Source organism: Suncus etruscus, chromosome X (assembly GCF_024139225.1).
Source record: "Suncus etruscus isolate mSunEtr1 chromosome X, mSunEtr1.pri.cur, whole genome shotgun sequence".
In the NCBI taxonomy this organism is placed as follows: Eukaryota; Metazoa; Chordata; class Mammalia; order Eulipotyphla; family Soricidae; genus Suncus; species Suncus etruscus.
In genome coordinates, this window is record NC_064868.1 from 131,027,599 (window position 1) to 131,046,988 (window position 19,390).

At 41.8% G+C, this 19,390-nt stretch overlaps 1 protein-coding gene and 1 non-coding gene across 2 annotated transcripts in view; one reads left to right on the forward strand and one right to left on the reverse strand.

Annotated features, from left to right (window-relative positions):
- Positions 1-18,857, forward strand: part of LOC125999072 (eukaryotic translation initiation factor 5A-1-like) — a 179,173-nt gene extending 160,316 nt beyond the window's left edge. Inside the window, 1 exon segment of the mRNA XM_049767042.1 lies at positions 18,844-18,857. The gene's annotated coding sequence lies outside the window, so the exon portion shown is untranslated.
- LOC126000168 (U6 spliceosomal RNA) lies at positions 15,751-15,857 on the reverse strand. The gene has a single exon (XR_007492530.1). It is a non-coding gene; the product is annotated as a U6 spliceosomal RNA (small nuclear RNA).
- Positions 18,858-19,390: the final 533 nt, after the last annotated feature.

A 19,390-nucleotide genomic window follows, 5' to 3' on the forward strand; every position in this document is an offset into this window, starting at 1 on the left:
TCACTCCTAGTGGGGCTCACGGGATCAAATCCAGGTGGAACTCAGGTTGGCCATGTGCCAGGCAAGCGCCATTCCTCCTCTACTGTTGCTCCATCCAGAAAAACAGTTGTTTCTTATGACTCCATTCTCTGTCTCACTGCCTCATTGAATAGGAAATGTCAGGAAGAGTCTGAGAGTTCATTTTCCATCTGGAGTTGCTGGTAAATTTCTAAGCTTCTGGCTCCACCCCTTCCTCTGTGCTGGCCTGACACTCTCCCTGTGCTAACTGATTTTGTGACATGAGTAGAGTCAACATGAAGACTGCAGACTTTCTCTCAAGGGCCACAGTCTCCCAGGGTGCTTTCCCTAACCTAACCTGGAGGGCCCATTGGGGCTCCTCTTCAGGCTAGAGAGAGCTTAAAGGCAACTGCATTTAAGAAACCCCTCTTTCACATCAGGAAAGAGGGGATCTCTTCTTTATGACTTCCAGGCTGGGAGAGAAAGAAGCTGGATGTAATTCATGCTTATCAGTAAAGATAGCCCCATATAGCTAACCCTGCTACTTCAAAAGAAATATTAATAGGGCCTATTAATAGAGTAAAGACCATTCCTTCAGTCTAGTCGGCCACCTGCCAAACATTAACTGGGTTCACTTTACAAATCTGGAGGTGGAATACCGAGATAAGTAAAGTTAACATCCTGCTCTAGAATACCCAGATCAAGAAAATGCAAAGAAAGCTCCAGAAAAAACGCTCCTCTTGGAAGATCCAGGCCTAGACTTTGGCAGAGGCATTGCGGGGCTTGTGTCAGCTCCAGAAAGAGAGATAAATATGGGGGCTTGACACATGCCTGGGAGGACAAGGACATTCCAAAGGGGAAATGAAATTTGTGCTCACAGGGCTGACATTTCCAAAGATGGGGGAGTGACACTGATATTTGTTCCTATGGAACTATCAGGAGTGTGGGGGAGAAGCGGGAGTTTATAACCAGAGTACGGACATTTGGTCTTGCTCAGGCCCAAGTAAGGCAGGGGCCATCACTCTGATAGTGCTCAGGGGACTAACTCACAGTGCTGAGAATAGAGCCTGTGCGTGAACTTTCAGAGCCAGAACTGTCTTATTATTTGTGCTTACTTGGTTTGATGTGAGTTTGTACTTTATCATGAAGGTTTTACAACTAGTTTTCTCAGAATGGTCTCCATTAGAGCTACCCCTTTTGCTACTGGGAGTGAGAGAGGAGGCAGGGAGGGGGCAAGGACACTGAGCCATTGTGAGCTGTGAGCCTCTTGTCTCTCCAGCTAGAACAAATCAAATTATATTGTGTCCAAATTTCTTTGTTAGGCTGGAGAAATAGTACAGTGGGTAGGGTGCTGCCTTGCTAATGGACGATCCATGTTCTGTCCTCAACATCCCATATGGTCCTCTGTGCCTACCAAGAGTGATCCCTGAGGACAAAACAGAATAAGCCCAAAACTCAGCTGAGTGTGAACCAGAAATAAAACAAACAATAAAACCTTTCTTTGGGGCCAGAGAGACCATAAAGAGGATAGGGAGCTTGCCTTGCTCAAAGCCAACTAGAGTTCAATACTCAGTCATGCACAAAGTCCCCTGAGTCCTACCAGGAGTTATTCCTAAGCATAAAGCCAGGAGTAAGTTCTGAGCACCACCAACTGTGGCCCAAAAATATAATTGGAACTCTTGCCTTGCACATGGAACACCGGGTTCAATTCTAAGTACCAACAACAGAACAAACAAAATGGTTTTATAATTTTTTACAAAAATCTTTTCTTGCACCCCAATGTTTTAGGGAAAAACACATCACTAACAAATTGGAAAACTGTCAAATGTTGACAATGCGCAAATATGAAAGTACAAATATGACAATGTGAAAATAAGGGTCTGACACACGGGGGAGTAAATAAATCTAAGTAACGAGTTCCACTTGTTGGGCAGAATTGTAACTGGTAAAAACTGTGTGGTCAGGGAGAGGTCAAGATCCCACCTTTTCCTAAGGATGCACCATCAATGTAATACAACAGGGCACTGGGAATGGGGGAGGAGTGAATGATGGAAGAGATTACAAAGGAATCCTTCTGAAAAAATCCCAAAGTTTCCCAGCTGGGTAGTGGGAGAGAAGTTCTTCTGAGAAAAATGTTCTGAAAAGTCCTTGCACAAGTTTCTTTAAATTCAGCACCAACATCAATCTTTTCCATAGCCTACAATGCTGCTATGAGTTAAAACAGCACAAGGAAATGCAGGTAGTTTTTTGTGTCCTCCCACTCTCATTCAACTACTAGCATTAAATAAATAGTTTCTCCCCGAATGATGTAAGGTGTGGAGTTTTATCTTGGCCTCATCATTGAGCCACACTTCCATTGTATATATTGAGAAGGGCTTAGGCAGGTTTTAGCAACCACATGAACATCCCGGGGAGTCCAAAGTGCTTTCACTCCAGCATGTTAAGGATTCATTGCAGTATGGAGAAGTAGGTTCATACAAAGCATAGGCCTTTTTAAAATGGCTGAGTGACTCCATTTTAAAATCTTTATAAGATGAAGGCTTATCATCCTCCAGATCAATAAGGAAGAAAAGGAGAAATTCGTGAGGCCTAGATGGAATATGAACTGATAAGGGTTTTAACCAGAAGCTTCGCTTGGAACTATGTCTAAGGTAGTCTCTACAGGGAAGAGATGGGAGAGGGGAAGGCACAGTTTCTAGGAAACCATTTTAAGACTCTTGAGTCTGAAAAGGTAGTAGGCAGCTCATCATGTACATCTTCCTCATCTGATGTTGGTTAAATCATACTTGGCAGATGGAGGTCTCTCCAGTTTTGACACCAGTAATGAACAATAAATTATCAGCCTTGGGAAGATCAAGAATGCATGGCTACTGGGAAGGCACCCTCTCCTCTTGAGGCATGTGCAAGGGAGAATCTCTAGAGGGCATGCCACTTTTGGTCTGGTGCACAAAAATATGCAAATAAGTGTAAAGCAACTCAGAAGGGGGCCATGTATACTGATGCTCCCATAAAATGTGATGCCATTCAGCCCAGCATGAGTGGGCCATCATGGTGGAAGACTTGTTACCCCACTCACCACTTTTGTCCCTGTGTTGCGATCTCTGTTCTCAGATCCCTGTTCCGGGTACTGCATGCAGGTAAAGCTGGTGATGTCAGGTCCTGGGTGAGTAGATAGCTTATAGATTTAAAAACCATCTATGAGCCACTTCGGGGATTACAAAAATAGCAACTCTCATGTTAGGTGGAGATGGTATGTTTATAATGTGTCTCGGCCAATCATGTTAGGAGGAAACCAGGAAAAGGAGAAAAACAATATAAGTGCTTTGTTTAAAGAAAAAATGGGAGGGGTGGAGCAATAGCACAGCAGTAAGGCATTTGCCTTGCACGCAGCCAACACAGGATGGACGGTGGTTCGAATCCCAGCATCCCATATGGTCCCCCGAGCCTGCCAGGAATGACTTCTGAGAGCAGAGCCAGGAGTGATCCCTGAGTGCCACCAAGTGTGACCCAAAGACCAAAAACCAAACAGACAACAACAAAAAAAAACAGGACATGATTTCTGTTTAAGGAAAAATCAGGATGTATGTTCTGTCTAGGCAGAAAAGCAGTGCCTAACAGTGTTCTGTTAGGTTCTGTGCAATGAGGAATTTATCCACACAGACAAATGTCATCTCCTATCAATGAATACAAGCAGAAAAGAAAAGATTCAGAGAACAGTATTAGGCACTCCAATACTTAAGAGGTCAGACAGATGAGAAAGACTTTGCAAGGCAATCGAGAAGAAGAGAGGTAGGAAAGCCATAAGGGTATGGAGGAATCCCACTAACCACAAATTATCAAAAGTTGTGAATGATCAATAGGAAAACTGGGGCCAAGAGGCCTAGTAATTTGAGGGTGATTGACCTTTGGACCTGGATTCTTGAAGACAACTAGAGATTTTGGACAACTATTCTGGTGAAGTAATGAGGATGGAAGAAAGGTGAGGATGGATTGGTTGAGGAATAAATGTATTAAAACAAGATAGTTAGGCGGCTAGTGGTGGGGGATGACTCAGTGGCACAAAGAGCTTACTTTACAAACATAAGGCATGAGTTTGAACCCCAGTACCATGCACGTTCTCCAAGTACTACAGCAGTATGCGATCTCAACCCTGATCACTGTAACAAGCACAACAACAAAGGTAAGAGAAAAGAGAAAATACACATGCTTATGTATGTGAAAAAATATATATAAATACATATGTATATTTTAAATTCACAAACCTCACAAGCACATAAAAATCAAACCGTAACAGCTGATTCTAGTAGTTTAACACTTGATGTACAACAACCCAATGAAGTTAGTATGGGGGCAGGAGAGATAGCATAGAGGTAGGGCGTTTGCCTTGCATGCGGAAGGATCATTTCTGAGAGTGCTCAGAGGAACATATGGGATGTTCGGAATTGAACACAGGTTGGCCACATGTAAGGCAAGCAGCTTGCCTGCCTCTGTAATATTACTCTAGTCCCCTTCCTAACATTTTAGACTCTTCACTTGGGAAAGCAGGCTAGCTGCCCTGGATGCGGATGCAGCTTCTTAAAAATGCAGTTCTTAGCTGTCTGGGATGAATACATGCTTTGCATGCTGGGAAATAGGGGGTCCCATTCCATCCGGGATTCTGCATAGTTTCTAGAGCACTGCCTGGAACAATTCTTCAGCACTGAGTCAGGAGTAGCCTGACTTGTTTTGACTCCTAAGTAAAAACAAAAATAACTATACAGATAATCTGGGATTTCAGCTGCTTGCCTTACACCCTGTCAACTCTGGTTCAAATCCTTACCTCCACATATGTTCTCTTGAGCAATGCCAGGGTTCACTCAAGCACAGAGCCAAAAATAGCTCCTGGGAAGGAAGAAGGCAGGAAGGAAGGCAGGAAGGAAGGCAGGAAGGAAGGCAGGAAGGAAGGCAGGAAGGCAGGAAGGAAGGCAGGAAGGAAGGCAGGAAGGCAGGCAGGAAGGCAGGAAGGAAGGAAGGAAGGAAGGAAGGAAGGAAGGAAGGAAGGAAGGAAGGAAGGAAGGAAGGAAGGAAGGAAGGAAGGAAGGAAGGAAGGAAGGAAGGAGGGAATTTTCATTATGGAACACTTCTTTATTGCTCTGCTCAATTCGTTCTTAAGTGGTAAGCCAAGGCATGGTGGATGAGACTGTTCCATTAATAAACAGAAGCCAGGAGTAATCTAAAACCATGAACAGGCCAGAGAGATAGTACAGCAGGTAGGGTGCATGCCTTGCCCACATCTCGCCCAGGTTCTATCCTTGGCACCCCATATGGTCCTCTGAGCATTGAGCACCACCATGAATGATTTCTAAGACACAAAGCCAAGAGTAAACACTGATGATCGCATATGACCATCCTAAAAAAAGACATAGTAGGAGTGAAGGACATGGTGAATAGGAATAAAAAATCCTGTCGATACAATTTCAGATTCACCTTTTTGGGTGGGGACACACCTAGTGGTACTTGGGGCTTACTGATGTTCTATGCTCAGAAATCACTCCTGGAAGTTCTCAGGGGCCCATTTGAGTGCCAGGGATAGAATGTAGGTCAACCACATGCAAATCAAGCAGGTGCCCTACCTACTTAACAATTTCTCCAGTTCCCTCCAGCTTCACTTTTTTTTTTCTTTCAGAAAAGCTTTCAGTCAGCTTACTAGGCTCCACAAGATCAGTGAAAGCAGCATAAAAGAGCAAACTAAACAAATCAACCCAGAGCAGACCAAAATCAGAGCCAAGATAAAGTAAGACTGCATGCTGTGAAAAGCACTGTAATTGCCCGGGTGGGCCTCTAAATTGGCTTTCTAATAGTCAACGAGTAAGAGGGCAGTTTGCGAAATAGCAAAATTCACAATGCCCAAGAAATAAAAATCAAATGGATCAATCACACAGTCAGTGCTAAGAACAGCTAGGAATAGCTCCCAGGTCCTCAGAGAGGATGCTGTGGAAAAGACATCCTTGACGACATTTTTTTTTTGCCACAGCAGTTAGCAACTCATTTAGAAGTGTTTTTTTCCTCCGATGATCTCCTGTCCAGAGCTCACTGTTAGCAGGAGCTCAGAGTAGCACAGAGCAATGTAGCAGAGTGTGGGGAAATGCTCACATGGGTGGGGAAGGTTTCAAGTTAGGCATCCATATCCTTGGATGGCTCTACTATGGGAGGCTTTACAGGTAACATCAGTTGCTTGCTTCCCAGAGAGGAAACACAGGCTCTGTCCATGGACAAGAAAAAGAGAGATCTCCCTTTTCCCTGGCAGTACATTTGTGCCCCTTGGAGTTTTGTGACCCATGTCTTATCTTGGCATTCATGGATGAGAGTACCATGGGGACAGAGCTTGCCTTGCACGCAACTGACCTGGGTTTTATCCTTTTTTTTTTCCGGCCACACCCGTTTGATGCCCAGGGGTTACTCCTGGCTAAGCGCTCAGAAATTGCCCCTGGCTTGGGGGGACCATATGGGACTCCAGGGGATCGAACCGAGGTCCTTCCTTGGCTAGCGCTTGAAAGGCAGGCACCTTACCTCTAGCGCCACCTCACCGGCCCTGGATTTTATCCTTGATACCACAAATGGTCCCACGAACCCCTCCAGGGGTGATCCCGGAGCAAAGAGACAGGAGTAAACCTGTCACCAGGTGTGGCTCCAACCTTCCCCCCAAATTTGTTACAAAATAAGCATTGCACTGGGGGCTGAGAACCTACACTGTTTTATTTTTATCTAGAGCACAACAACCAGTCTGCTTAAGGAAAGGTGGAGAGAAACATTCACAGGGCGACTCCTAGATGTTGGGGAATTTCATTTCGATGAGCTCCCTGAATCCACTCATAAAACCCAATAAGAGAAACCATCTTCTGAGATAATTTACTCGACTTCCTTGGAGAAGACATATGCATTAAACCAATGAGTTTTCTTTCTGAAATAGATTTTTCGGAGAAGTGAACATCTGGGAAGAAACCCAGGAGCTCTGGGAAATTTGATAGTGTAGCTGAGATAATAATTGTCCTGGAAATTATTCATTGTTTATCTGAAATTAAAATGAGCTGGACAGCCAGTATTTTTTTTGTTTTTTGCTTGTTTCTTTGTTTTGGGGCCACACCCTGTACTCAGGGGCTACTCCTGGCTTTACGTTCAGAAATTGCTCCTGGCAGGCTCAGGGGACCATATGGGATGCCAAGGATCGAACCCTCGTCTGTCCCAGGTCGGCCACATGCAAGGCAAACACCCCACCACTGTGCTATCACTCAGACCCCATGAACAGCCAATATTTGCAAACAGTTTTGTTGAGATCATTGGCATAGAACATTGGATTTGGGTCAGTTATACACATGTAATTCAAGAACTGTAGAAATAATGAAATTATAAGTCTAGTCAATATTTTGCCATGTTTTCTAATCCCTTATGCCAATATATAACTTTTGATCGGTGTATTTAAATGTGTACATCTCATTTGATTACTTTAACATGCTAGAAATCAAGAACACCATTTCACTGCTGGTTTCCAGTGTGAGGTTTTTATATTTACTAATTTCCTATGGGTTATTTGAATACCTTTTAAAATTTGATTTTATTCTTTTTTTCTTTATTTAAGCACCATGATTACATACATGATTGTAGTTGGCTTTTGTCATAAAAAGAACACACCCCCTTCACCAGTGCTACCTTCCCGTCACCAATGTCCCAAATCTCCCTCCTCCCCACCCACCCCCACCTGTACTTTAGACAGGCTTTCCACATCCCTCATTCATTCATTCATTCATTCACATTGTTATGATAGTTCTCAGTGTAGTTATTTCTCTAACTACACTCTATGTGGTGAACTTCATGTCATGTGCTGCACCTTCCAGCACACGTCTCTCTTGTCTCTAAGATACTGCTAAAAATGTCATTCACTTTTGTTAAAACCCTTAGATGAGTGAAACTATTCTGCATCTTTCTCTCTCCCTCTGACATATTTGACTCAGCATAATAGATTCCATGTACATCCATGTATAGGAAAATTTCATGCCTTCATCTCTCCTGATGGCTGCATAGTATTCCATTGTGAACATGTACCAATTTCTTTTGCCATTCATTGTTGAAGGGCATCTTGGTTGTTTGCAGAGTCTGACTCCAAAATAAGGGTCTGGTGAGACAGAGGTCTGAAAGCAAATGTCGATGCAGGAAATAATCCTGTTGATCATTTTCTAATTTTATAAGCTGTGTCATTAAGCTTTTTATATAGGCCCCTTCTTTCTTATGTGTGCTTGCAAAACAATAAATTTCCCTCTTAGTACTGCTTTTGCTTTGTTCCATAAATTCTGGTAATTTGTGTCTTCATTTTCATTTATTTTCAGGAATGTTTTGATTTCATCTTTGATTTCATTCTTGATCCACTGGTTGTTCAGTAGTGAGCTGTTTAATTTCCATGTGTTGAAGTTTTTCTTCTGTGCCCCTTTGTATTTCACTTCTAATTTCAGTGCTCTGTGAACTGAGATGGTTGTCTTTATGATTTCTATCCTCTTGATTTTATGGAGATATGTTTTATGGGCCAGCATGTGGTCTATCCTGAAGAATGGCCCATGTGCATTGGAGAAGAATGTGTATCTAGTTTTCTGGGGATGGAGTGCCCTATATATATCTACTAATCCACTTTCTTCCATTTCTCTTTTCAGAGCTAGTATATTCTTATTGGATTTCAGCCTGGCTGACCTATCAAGGGGTGACAGGGCAGTGTTGAGGTCTCCCACAATTATTGTATTGCCGTTGATGTCTTCTTTCAAATTTGTCAACAATTGTATTAGATATTTTTCTGTTCCCTCATTGAGTTTGTATATGTTCAGGGCTGTGATTTTTCCTGTTGTATGTATCCCTTGATTAGTACAAAATCTTTGTCTCTTACAGCTTTTCTGAGTCTAAAGTTTATTTCATCAGATAGCAATATGATCACTCCAGCTTTTTTAAGGGAGTTGTTTGCTTGGATGATTTTTCTCCAATCTTTGATTTTGAGTATATGTTTGAACACTATTCAGATGTATTTCTGTAGGCAGCAAAATGTAGCAAGGTCTATTCCCCACTCCCATGTTATATATAAAAAAAGTCGTTCTATAAAAAAAATATTTTCTGTTTTATAAAAAAATCTGTTCTACAGAAAAATATTTTCAGTTCTATAGAAAGAAGTTTCTATTTTAATTGCTTGGGCCATTTGTTCCCTTACTATGTTTATCTTACATAAGGGAGAAATCTATTTTGTAGGTTGTGGAGGTGGTGACACCTACACATATTTAAATGAACTGAACTAATCTGGAATTCCACACTGTTGTAAATCAATAATAAATTGATGAATTAAAAGTGATTTCACTCCTGAAATTCATATAGAACAATAAACATCCACAAACAGCTAAAGCAATTCTTGGGAAAAAGAATATGAGGGCATCATAATCTCCAAATTTAAACTGTACCATAAGGGCCGGAGTGATAGCACAGCAGTAAAGTGTTTGCCTTGCATGCTGCGGACCCAGTATGGACCCAGGCTCAATCCCTAGCATCCCGTATGGTACCCTGAGCTTGCTAGGAGCAATTTCTGAGCTCAGAGACAGGAGTTAACCCTGAGCACTGCCGTGTGTGACCCCAAAACAAAACAAACAAAAATAAACTGTACTATAAAGCAGTAATGATTAAAACAGGATGGTGAGCCTCCTGCCATAGCCAGCCAGGAGGGCGTTTCCACCCAGAAGGAGAAACCAGAGAAAAAACCTTAGCCCCCTGCCACTAGTTCCCTAGTTCCTGCACTAGCCTGGTGAGCATGGCCCTGTCCAGAGGGACAGAGTCAGAAGTGCGGTACTTTTTCACTCTGTGGCTGTTTATAAATATATGTGTGTGTATGTATATATTAATGAGTGAGAGAAGTAGAATTCCTATCTTGAATACAGGTAGAGGATGTGTGAGGAGTAAGACAGGGGGCATTGGTGGTGGGAATGTTGCACTGGTGAAAAGAGTGTTCTTTGTATGACTGAAACCCAATTACAATCATGTTTGTAATCACGGTGTTTAAATAAAGACATTATTAATTTTTTTAAATAAGCCAAAAAAGGATTCCTGGGAACAAATGAGAATGAAGACGTGAATCAGAATCTGTGGGACACAGCAAGGGATATGAAGAGGGAAATGTATAGTTTTACAAGCATTCATAAAAAAGGAAGAAAGGGCCTTCATAAATAACTTAATGACACAGCTTAAGAAACTGAAAAGAAAAAAAAAAGAAATTGAAAAGAGAGCAACTAATTGACACAAAAGAAAGCTGGTGGCAGGAAATAATAAAATTCCTCATCACTAATCATTAGTGAGATACAAAGCAAAACAACAATGAGATATCATCTCACACCACAGAGACTAGTACATATCACACACACATACACACAACAATAGCAAGTGCTGGTGTGGATGCAAGGAGAGAGCAACTCTCATTTACTGCTGGTAGGATTGCAAACTGGTCCAGCCTATTTGGAAAACAATATGGACATTCCTTAAAAAGCTAGAAATTGAGCTTCTATATGATCCTGTAATACCACTCCTAGGAATATAAGCCAGGAACACAAAAACAAAATACAAAAATGTCCTCTGCACTCCTATGTTCAGCATAGCACTATTTATAATAGCTAGAATCTGGAAACAACCCAGGTGCCCGACAACAGATGAGTGGTTAAAGAAGTTGCAGTATATCCACACAATGGAATACTATGCAGTTTATTAGGAAAAAATGAAATCATGAAATCTGTTATTCATGGATGGACATAAAGACTATTTTGCCAAGTGAAATGAGCCAGAGGGAAAGGGATAGGCACAGAATAATCTCACTCATTTGTCAGATATAAGGAAAACAAGAGGTAATATGGTAATAAAAACCCAGAGACAACGAAAATAAAAATCAGGAGGGCCTACCCAAGCTTGCCACACAGAGCTCTGTGTGTGGCTAGATTGGTAAGGTGTCTACTTGGATGATGATAGTTGGAACTGATCGCTCTGGACAACAATTTGTAGAAACTTACAAGCAAAAAGTAGAAAGTCTGTCTAGATTTCAGGCGGGGGTGGGGTGAAGAGGAGGGGGATTTGGGACATTCGTGATGGGAATGTTGCACTGGTGAAGGGGGGTGTTCTTTACATGACTGAGACCCAACCACAATCATGTTTGTAATCAAGGTGTTTAAATAAAGATATTAATTAAAAAATAAACTTACAAGCAAGGCATCTCTTCAACAATAGAGAAAACCATAGCATCAAAAAAGAAAGAGAGAGGGGCCGGTGTGATAGCACAGCAGGTAGGGTGCTTGCTTTGTACGTGGCCCGCCCAGATTTGATCCTCCGCATCTCATATGGTCCCTTAAGTGATTCCTGAGTGCAGACCCAGGAGTAACCTCTGAACAATGCCAGATGTAGCCCACCCCCAAATAAAAAGGAAATAGAGTATCTATGTGTGAAAGAGAAGCAAATTGCCTTCCCTAGAGCAAGGCAGGGGTGAGGGGAGGCAGTGAATTAGTGACTGGAAGGGTGCACTGGTGAAGGATGGTGTACATTGCATGACTGAAACCAACAATGTACAACTTTGCAACCAAAGTGCTTAAATAAAGCAATTAAAGTCAATAAAACTGTTCACAGTAAAAAACATGACTTTAATAAAGTTGTAATCTTCCTGGCATCACAAAAAATCTTTGGGATGGGGTAATTAGTATATATGGAGCCAGGGGTTGATCCCATGATGGTATGCTTCAAGGATGGAGAAACCCTGAATCTCTTAGGCCACAGCAATTCCCTTTCTTCCCCAATGCTTACTGTGCCTATGCAAAAAAAAAAAAAAAAAAAAAAAAAGTGGGGGGAACGCCAAACCCTACCACTCCAGCACCCATACTTTTTCTTGTTTTGTTTTGATTTGTTAGTTTTTGACTTTATTTTCCTTCTCATTTTTCTTCCACTTTTCTCATTCTTTTTCACTCTTGTAGTTATTATTTAGAGATTTATTTTTATTTATAGTTGCCGGGTTCATTTTTTTTCTTTTTTCTTCCATTTTTCTTTTCTTTTTTTTCTCTCTTCTTTCTTTTTTTGGTAGTTGTCACCAAATTTTTTTCTCCCCTTTTTCTTATCCTTTTTATCTCCAATGATGGTGGAATAGAGGCTCAATCTACAACAAGCTGTAAAGTGGAGACCAGTTGCACTAGCATACTGGGGGGTAGAGGAGGGAGATATGGGATGCATACTGGGAACAGGGGTGGAGGGAGGACAGCACTGGTGGTGGGAATGCCCCTCATTCATTGTCACCATGTACCAAAATGATGCAGTGAAAGATTTGTAATGCACTATGGTCACAATAAAAATTAAAAAAATAAAAGTAAGTCATTGTAGTAGTAAAAAAAATAAAGTTGTAATCGTCATACCTCAAAAAAGATAAATAAAACTACATGGTATTGGAATAAAGACAAACCCACAGATCAATAGAACAGACTTGAAATTTTGAGAGACTGACCCTCCAGTATATGATCAATTAATCTTTAATAAAGAGGAAAGAAATTCTCTAAGTGGAGCAAGTAAACCTCTTCAACAAGTGGTTTGGGGCAAAGTGGTCAACTACATGCAAAAGAAAATAAAGGAACTCTTTAACTCCAAAGGTCAAATTAAAATGGGCTAAATACTTTGATATTGTGCCTGAAACCATAAGGTGCATAGAGGAATATGTAAGCAGAACAATTCATGACTTTGAAGCTAAAGGCATCTTCAAGGATGATACACTACTGCCCAAGCAAGTGGAAGCAAAGATAAACAAATGGTACTACATTAATATAAGATTCTTTATGTAAAAGTGACTAGAATACAAAGATTACTCATGGAATGGGAGAAACTATTCACCCAATAGCTATCTAATAAGGTATTAAGAACTAAGATTGTATTGGTAGAGCATAGCAAGAAAAATGTCACTGAACCCCATCCAAAAAATAGGGAGAAGAAATGAACAGCTATTTCCTTCAAAAAAGAAATACAGATGGCCAAAGGGCACATAAAAAATTGCTCCACATTATTAATCATTATGGAAATACAAATCAAAACAACAATTAGATATCATCTCACAACACAGAGAGTGGCACATATCACAAAGAACAAGAACAACAAGTGCTGACAAGGATGTCGGGAGAGAGGGCCTCTCATTCACTGCTGGTGGAAATGTAGATTGATCTAGTCTTTTATGGATAATAATAAAAATAATATGAATATTCCTCAAAAACTAGTAACTGAGCATCCATATTACCCAAAATTATCACTCCTAGGAATATACCCCCAGAAGCTCAAAAACACAATGCAGAAAAGCCCTCTACATGCCTATGTTAATTGAAGCACTATTTGCAATAGCCAAAATCTGGAAATAACCCAAGTGTCCCCAAACAGATGAGTGGCTAAAAAGCTGTGGTATATATACACAATGGAATATTATGCAGCTATTAGGAAAAATGAAGTCATGGCATTTGCTTACAAATGGATTGCTAGGCTGAGTATTATGCTATAGAATAATCACACTCATTTGCAGGATATTTTAGAAGAATTATGGTGATGTCTAGAGACAATAGAAAGGACCAGTCCATGGCAGACAGCTTGTCAAAAAGAGCAGAGAAATGCAGTTAGGGAAAAGAAGGGAACACTATGACAATGATAGTTGAAAATGAGCACTCTGGACAAGAACTGGGTGAGGAAAAGAGATAAAATGATATACATGATATACCCCTTCAGTAACAATATTGCAAAACACAATGTCTAAAAGGAAAAATAAGGGACTGTAGAGAATGAGAGAGGGAAGAAAAATGTCTCCCCAGAGGCAGGCAGGGGGTAGGGCAGATGGGAAACTGGGGACACTGGTGTCAGGAAATATGCACTGGTGAAGGGTGTTATACATTGTATGACTGAAACTTAATCATGAACAATTTTGCTACTGTGAAAAAAAACAACTGTATTATGAACAGCCTCGTAACCATGGTTAAAAAGCAATTAAAATGTTTTTAAACACTATATTTTTTACAGGTACATAAAATTAAAAAACTAAACATCATGCATAATTTTGTGCTAACAGATTTTTAATTTACATGAGTTAGATAAATCCTACAACTTAAAATTTAATAAATGTCAAGAGAATTAAGAAAATTTTAAGGGGAAAACTAATTAGATCTCTACAATTTTGTTTTAGTCCAAAAAAAGAATAATGTATTTATGTTAGAACACATTATACATATTATGTTGTATGATTTTTATTGATTTTAGGGTCACACTCAGCAGTGCTCAGGAATTACTCCTGGCTCTGCGCTCAGGGGTCATTCCTGACAGTGCTCAGTGGATCATATGGGATGCCGAGGATCAAACCCAGGTCAGCTTCATGCAAGAGAAAAACCCTACCTGCAGTTGTATTAGTCCAGCCCTCCTATATTGTATATTTTAAAATAATCTTGGTCAAGGCTCTGGGATGGCTCTGTAGCAAGAGTGTGCCCAGTTACACGCCACCCCAACATGGGCTGAGCTTGGTGGTGTAATCCTGCTGTCTGGTATTTTTAGTGCTGAAACAAAGTGCATAACTTCTAGCGCAAACCTCAAAGTGCAATCCTGGGGTCTACTAGCACTCAACTAGTATGAGACACCCAAGGAGTTATGTCAACAAAAAAAAATAAGGGAGCACCACAGTGGCCCCTGGTGATCTTGTGTGCAAGTACCATAGCTACAGTACAGTAGTTCTGGTGAATGGCACAATTATAAAACATTGGAGGGATTCAGAGATATAGTACAGTGGGTAGGTACTTGTTTTGCAAGCAGCTGACTTGGATTCATGTCCCAAACCACATAGTTTTCAAGTCTACTAAGAATGGTCCCTGAGTACAGAGTCAGGAAGGAATAGGCCCTGAGCAGTGCTGGGTATGGCCCCAAAACAAACAAAAAGTTAAAAAAAATGTATAGTAAAAAAAATTCATGCCTTCTATGTGAATGACCTGGGGCCCTTTGAGCCCATGGATCAGTATCCATGAACACAGAGTCAGAAGTAAGCCTTGAATGCTGCTGGGTGTGACCTAAAAATATTTGAGAGGTTTGGGAGATATTTCAAGTGGCAAAGCAAATACCTAGTATGTACCAAACTCGCTGAGTGCAATCTTTGGTATCACATGTCCCCATTGATGTAGCCCTGGTAGGCCTCAAGTACTACTGGCCTAAGCATCTTGATTAATGCTAGGTTGAGCTAGGTGTGGACCTTGGTATCCCCAACACCTCTGGGTACAGCCCTTGTTAAAACAAAATGAAGGGTGTCCTGGCCCCAAAACAAAGAAAACAATTAACAAATAAGAGCTGAGAATAAATCAATGGCCTGAGTGAATGTTTCGTGTACAAGAGATGCATTCAATCCCTGACACTACCTAAACCCCTTAGCATCACAAGAGAGCAGCCCCTGGATCATGGAGCCAGAGCCAAGAGCCTTCAAAAAAACTCAACCCACAAGAACAACAAAATGGTGTGCAAGCAATCCTGGTCTTCCTTTCCAGTAGTAAGAGTACCTGAGTGAGCACCACAGCAACCCCCAATGTTCTGGACCCCCAGAATGTACTGAATGTCACAAGTAAAAGGTGCAATTTGATCCCAGAATCTCTTATGGTTCGCCAAGCACTGCCAGGAATGATTCCTGAAAACAGAGTCAGGGGTAACTTTTTTTTTTTTTTGCAGGAACATGCTATCCTTAAAAATATGGAACGCTTCACGAATTTGCATGTCCTCCTCGCGCAGGGGCCATGCTAATCTTCTCTGTATCGTTCCAATTTGAGTATATGTGCTGCCGAAGCGAGCACAGGGGTAACTTTTGAGCATGCTGGGTAAGGGCCCAAACTAAACATAACAAAAGTGTAGTGGTTGGTGAGTATGTGTACAAGCTGCACAACTCAATGTGCAATCCTGGTGAGCTCCACAGTTAAGTATGCGAGCACCACAACCAATCATGTGCCACCCTTAGTCCAAAAAATAATAGCTGTGTTGGATAATTCTAGTTTTTCATTCTTCTGGTCTTGACTATTCACTTTCTTTTCAGTTGAAGATCTTACTGGCTCTTGGAAAGTCATTTTCCTTGGGTTGGTTTGTAATTTGGGGCCACACCTAGTGGTGTCCAAGGGCTCCTCCTGGCTCAGTGCTTGGGGATGGCTCCCTGGCTCCCAGTGGTGCTCAGGGGAGCAGGCAGGGCCAAGGATGGAACCTGGACCACAAAAATGCAAAGCATGTACTTAGTCCTGTAAGCAAGCTCCTTCGGAGGTAACTTTTAAATGGAAAGTTTTAAGAAGTTGGTGAATCGTGGTTCATAAATCGTTATTATTAGCATTTCATACAAGAGCTATTCCAACACCACACTGGGGTCTGCTTCCTTCTACCATTGTCCCACAGCCCTTAACTCAATCCCCATAGTAAGCTTCCCACTGAAGACCAGTTCTCAGTTTCTGCTCCCTGTAGACATCTGCTATTCCCCTCGCCTTTTTCTTTATATCAGCATATAATGAGGTCATCCTGTGTCTGTCCCTCTTCTGACGAATTTCACTCATCATGATACTCTCCAGCTCCATACTCAAATTTGACTATTTCATTTTTTTCTTACAGCCAAATCGTAGGAAGTCACTTTTGACGGCAGGTTGGACGTTGGGGCTTATTTAAGCGTCCACCTCCTGTTAAGCCTTTTCTTAAGTCACCCTGTGGAGGAGTGGGAAGCACCTATTTCTATTTGGGAAGGGCAGAAATTCTTTCTTCTAGGTCTGTGCTTGTGGGAGACGAGTGGATCGATACCCTTTCTCCATGGCATTTGGTCACCCAGACAGTTCTTCTGAGAAAGGAAAGGGTCACACCAGGCGATGCTCAGAGTAATTCCTGGATCTGCACTCAGGAAATACTCCTGCTGGAGCTCAGAGGATCATGTGGGATGCTGGGGATCAAACTGGGGCCAGCTGCATGCAGGGCAAGCACCCTACCTGTTCTATTAGATCTACAGTTCCCCCAGAGCAGTACCTTTTCTACCTGTCTTATGGGGCTTTTCCTTTGCCCAGAAATGGGCAGATATGGTCGATGCTTCTTCCGTCTGTGCTCATTGGTGTTTCTGGGGTTCTGCTTTCCCCCGTCCCAGCCCAAAATCTAGAAGGCACTCACCCTCATACTCTTCCTCGAATAGTGAGGCCCCTAACATGGTGGCTCCCTCTTTTCATCTTCCAATTATTACTTTTTAACCATAAGATCATCCAGCATTGTTACTGGCTGCTCTTGATTATTGGGGTGGGTGGGTTTTGGGTTACAACTGGTGGTGTTCAGGAGCTTTTCCCGACTCTTTGCTCAGGGATTGCTCTTGGTGTTCACTGGGAGCATATGTGGTATGATGAATCAAATTAGGGTCTGTCCCCATTCCAGCCAACATCATATTCCCTGGACTATCTTCTCCCAATATCTCGTATTTTTCTTTTCAAACTCATACCCGTTTTCACCCCTATTCCTAGTTAAGACAGTGAAGAAAACTTGAGGATGCGTTGGCAACAACAGTAAGGAGATCTAGTTCAACATTTGAAATATTTAGTTTTATTTTAGATACGAAGAATTTATCTAAACAGCCAATTTTTGTGCACATTTCTGTTTCTCAAAGTTTTCCTACGCTTAAAGAACTTGGCAAACTTCCTTTCCCTTTCCCTCGCAGTGCTCAATGACTGAGTTTGTGGCTGAGGGCGCCCTCTGCTGTCTGCAGAAAGAAATCCAACCTCATAGGAATCCCCGATTACTTATTGATGTCGAGATGGGAGTTTTAGTTCTCCAGATACCTACTGCATAACAGGCCCTCATTGGGTTTGTTTTTTTTGGGGGGTGGGGGAGAGGAGAGTGTTAATACTACACCCAGTTGTGTCCAGGGCTTCATCCTGGCTCTGTGCTTAAGGAACACTCCTGACTGAGTTTGTGGGACCCTATGGGGTGTTTGAGATTGAATACAGGTTAGTCTCATGCAAGTCAAGTACATGATCCACTCTATCTCTCAGGCCATGTTTTGGTTTGGTTTGGGGGCCACACCTCATGGTTCTGGGGGCTTCTTTCTGTTAAGTGTTTGAAGGGTGCTTCAGGCCATGTTCAGGGGACTTGGAGAAGGGAGATCTTATTTCCACCATATCATCAACCTAGGGGCTGGAGCCAGTGAAGTTAATAGATTACATTAAATTATTGGATTTGCTGAGTCTCAAATTTTGAGGAGTCCTAGCTTTAACTGAAAGTACTTTCTTTTTTTTATTACAGAAGATTGACTCCAAAGCTCATGCTGTTGGTCATTAAGCTGCACTTAAGGTAAAGAAATAGAACTCAAATGTAAAACTACCATATTTTTTCGCTCTGTAAGATGCAACTGACCATAAGATGCACATAGTTTTTAGATGAGAAAAATAAGAAAAAATATTCTAAAGCAAATAGTGCAACACTAGACGCCGTCAGGAGAGCTGGGAACAACCAGCCTGTGAGGCCAAAGTATATTTACAATACGTCGGTCCACAGCTGGTTAAACATATTTACCTACCATTTTACATCAGAAAATAAAAAAAGTTAAATACTTTTTAGTTAATATAAAAAATAAAAGTTGCGGGGACCGGAGAGATAGCATGGAGATAAGGCATTTGCCTTTCATGCAGAAGGTCGGTGATTTGAATTCTGGCATCCCATAAGGTCCCCTGAGCCTGCCAGGAGCGATTTCTGAGCATACAGCCAGGAGTAACCCCTGAGTGTTGCCGGCTGTGACCCCAAAACCAAAATAAACAAATAAATAAATAAAAATAAAAGCTGCAGCAGCGATCAAATAGTCTTCAATAAAAGCTCTCTATGTGATGGTGAAAGTCTGTTCACCAGGGGCCAGAGAGCTAGCATGGAGGTAAGGCGTTTGCCTTTCATGCAGAAGGTCATTAGAATCGTGGCATCCCATATGGTCTCCGGAGCCTGCCAGGAGCGATTTCTGAGCATAGAGCTAGGAATAACCCCTGAGCGCTGCCGGGTCCGACCCAAAAACCAAAAAAAAGTGTGTTATCCGATTGCTCGTCCTATGTGGCATGTCTGTACAATAAAGGGGGCATCACACTGCGGGTGTCAAGTGGTCTCTGCTCTCCTCCACTGTACTCAGGCTTCAGCTCTAGGCGGCTTCTCTCCATAAGACACACAGACATTCCCCCCATCTTTTGGGAGGAAAAGGTGCGTTTGATGGTATGAAAAATATGGTATGTGAAGAACTTTGAAACCTCAATTGTCTGGATAGTTTGATGATGCGTGTGGCAGAATCAAAGGCTAGTATGTGAACATAGGTCAGCTTGGTTGCATGTGACTACATGGGTGCATG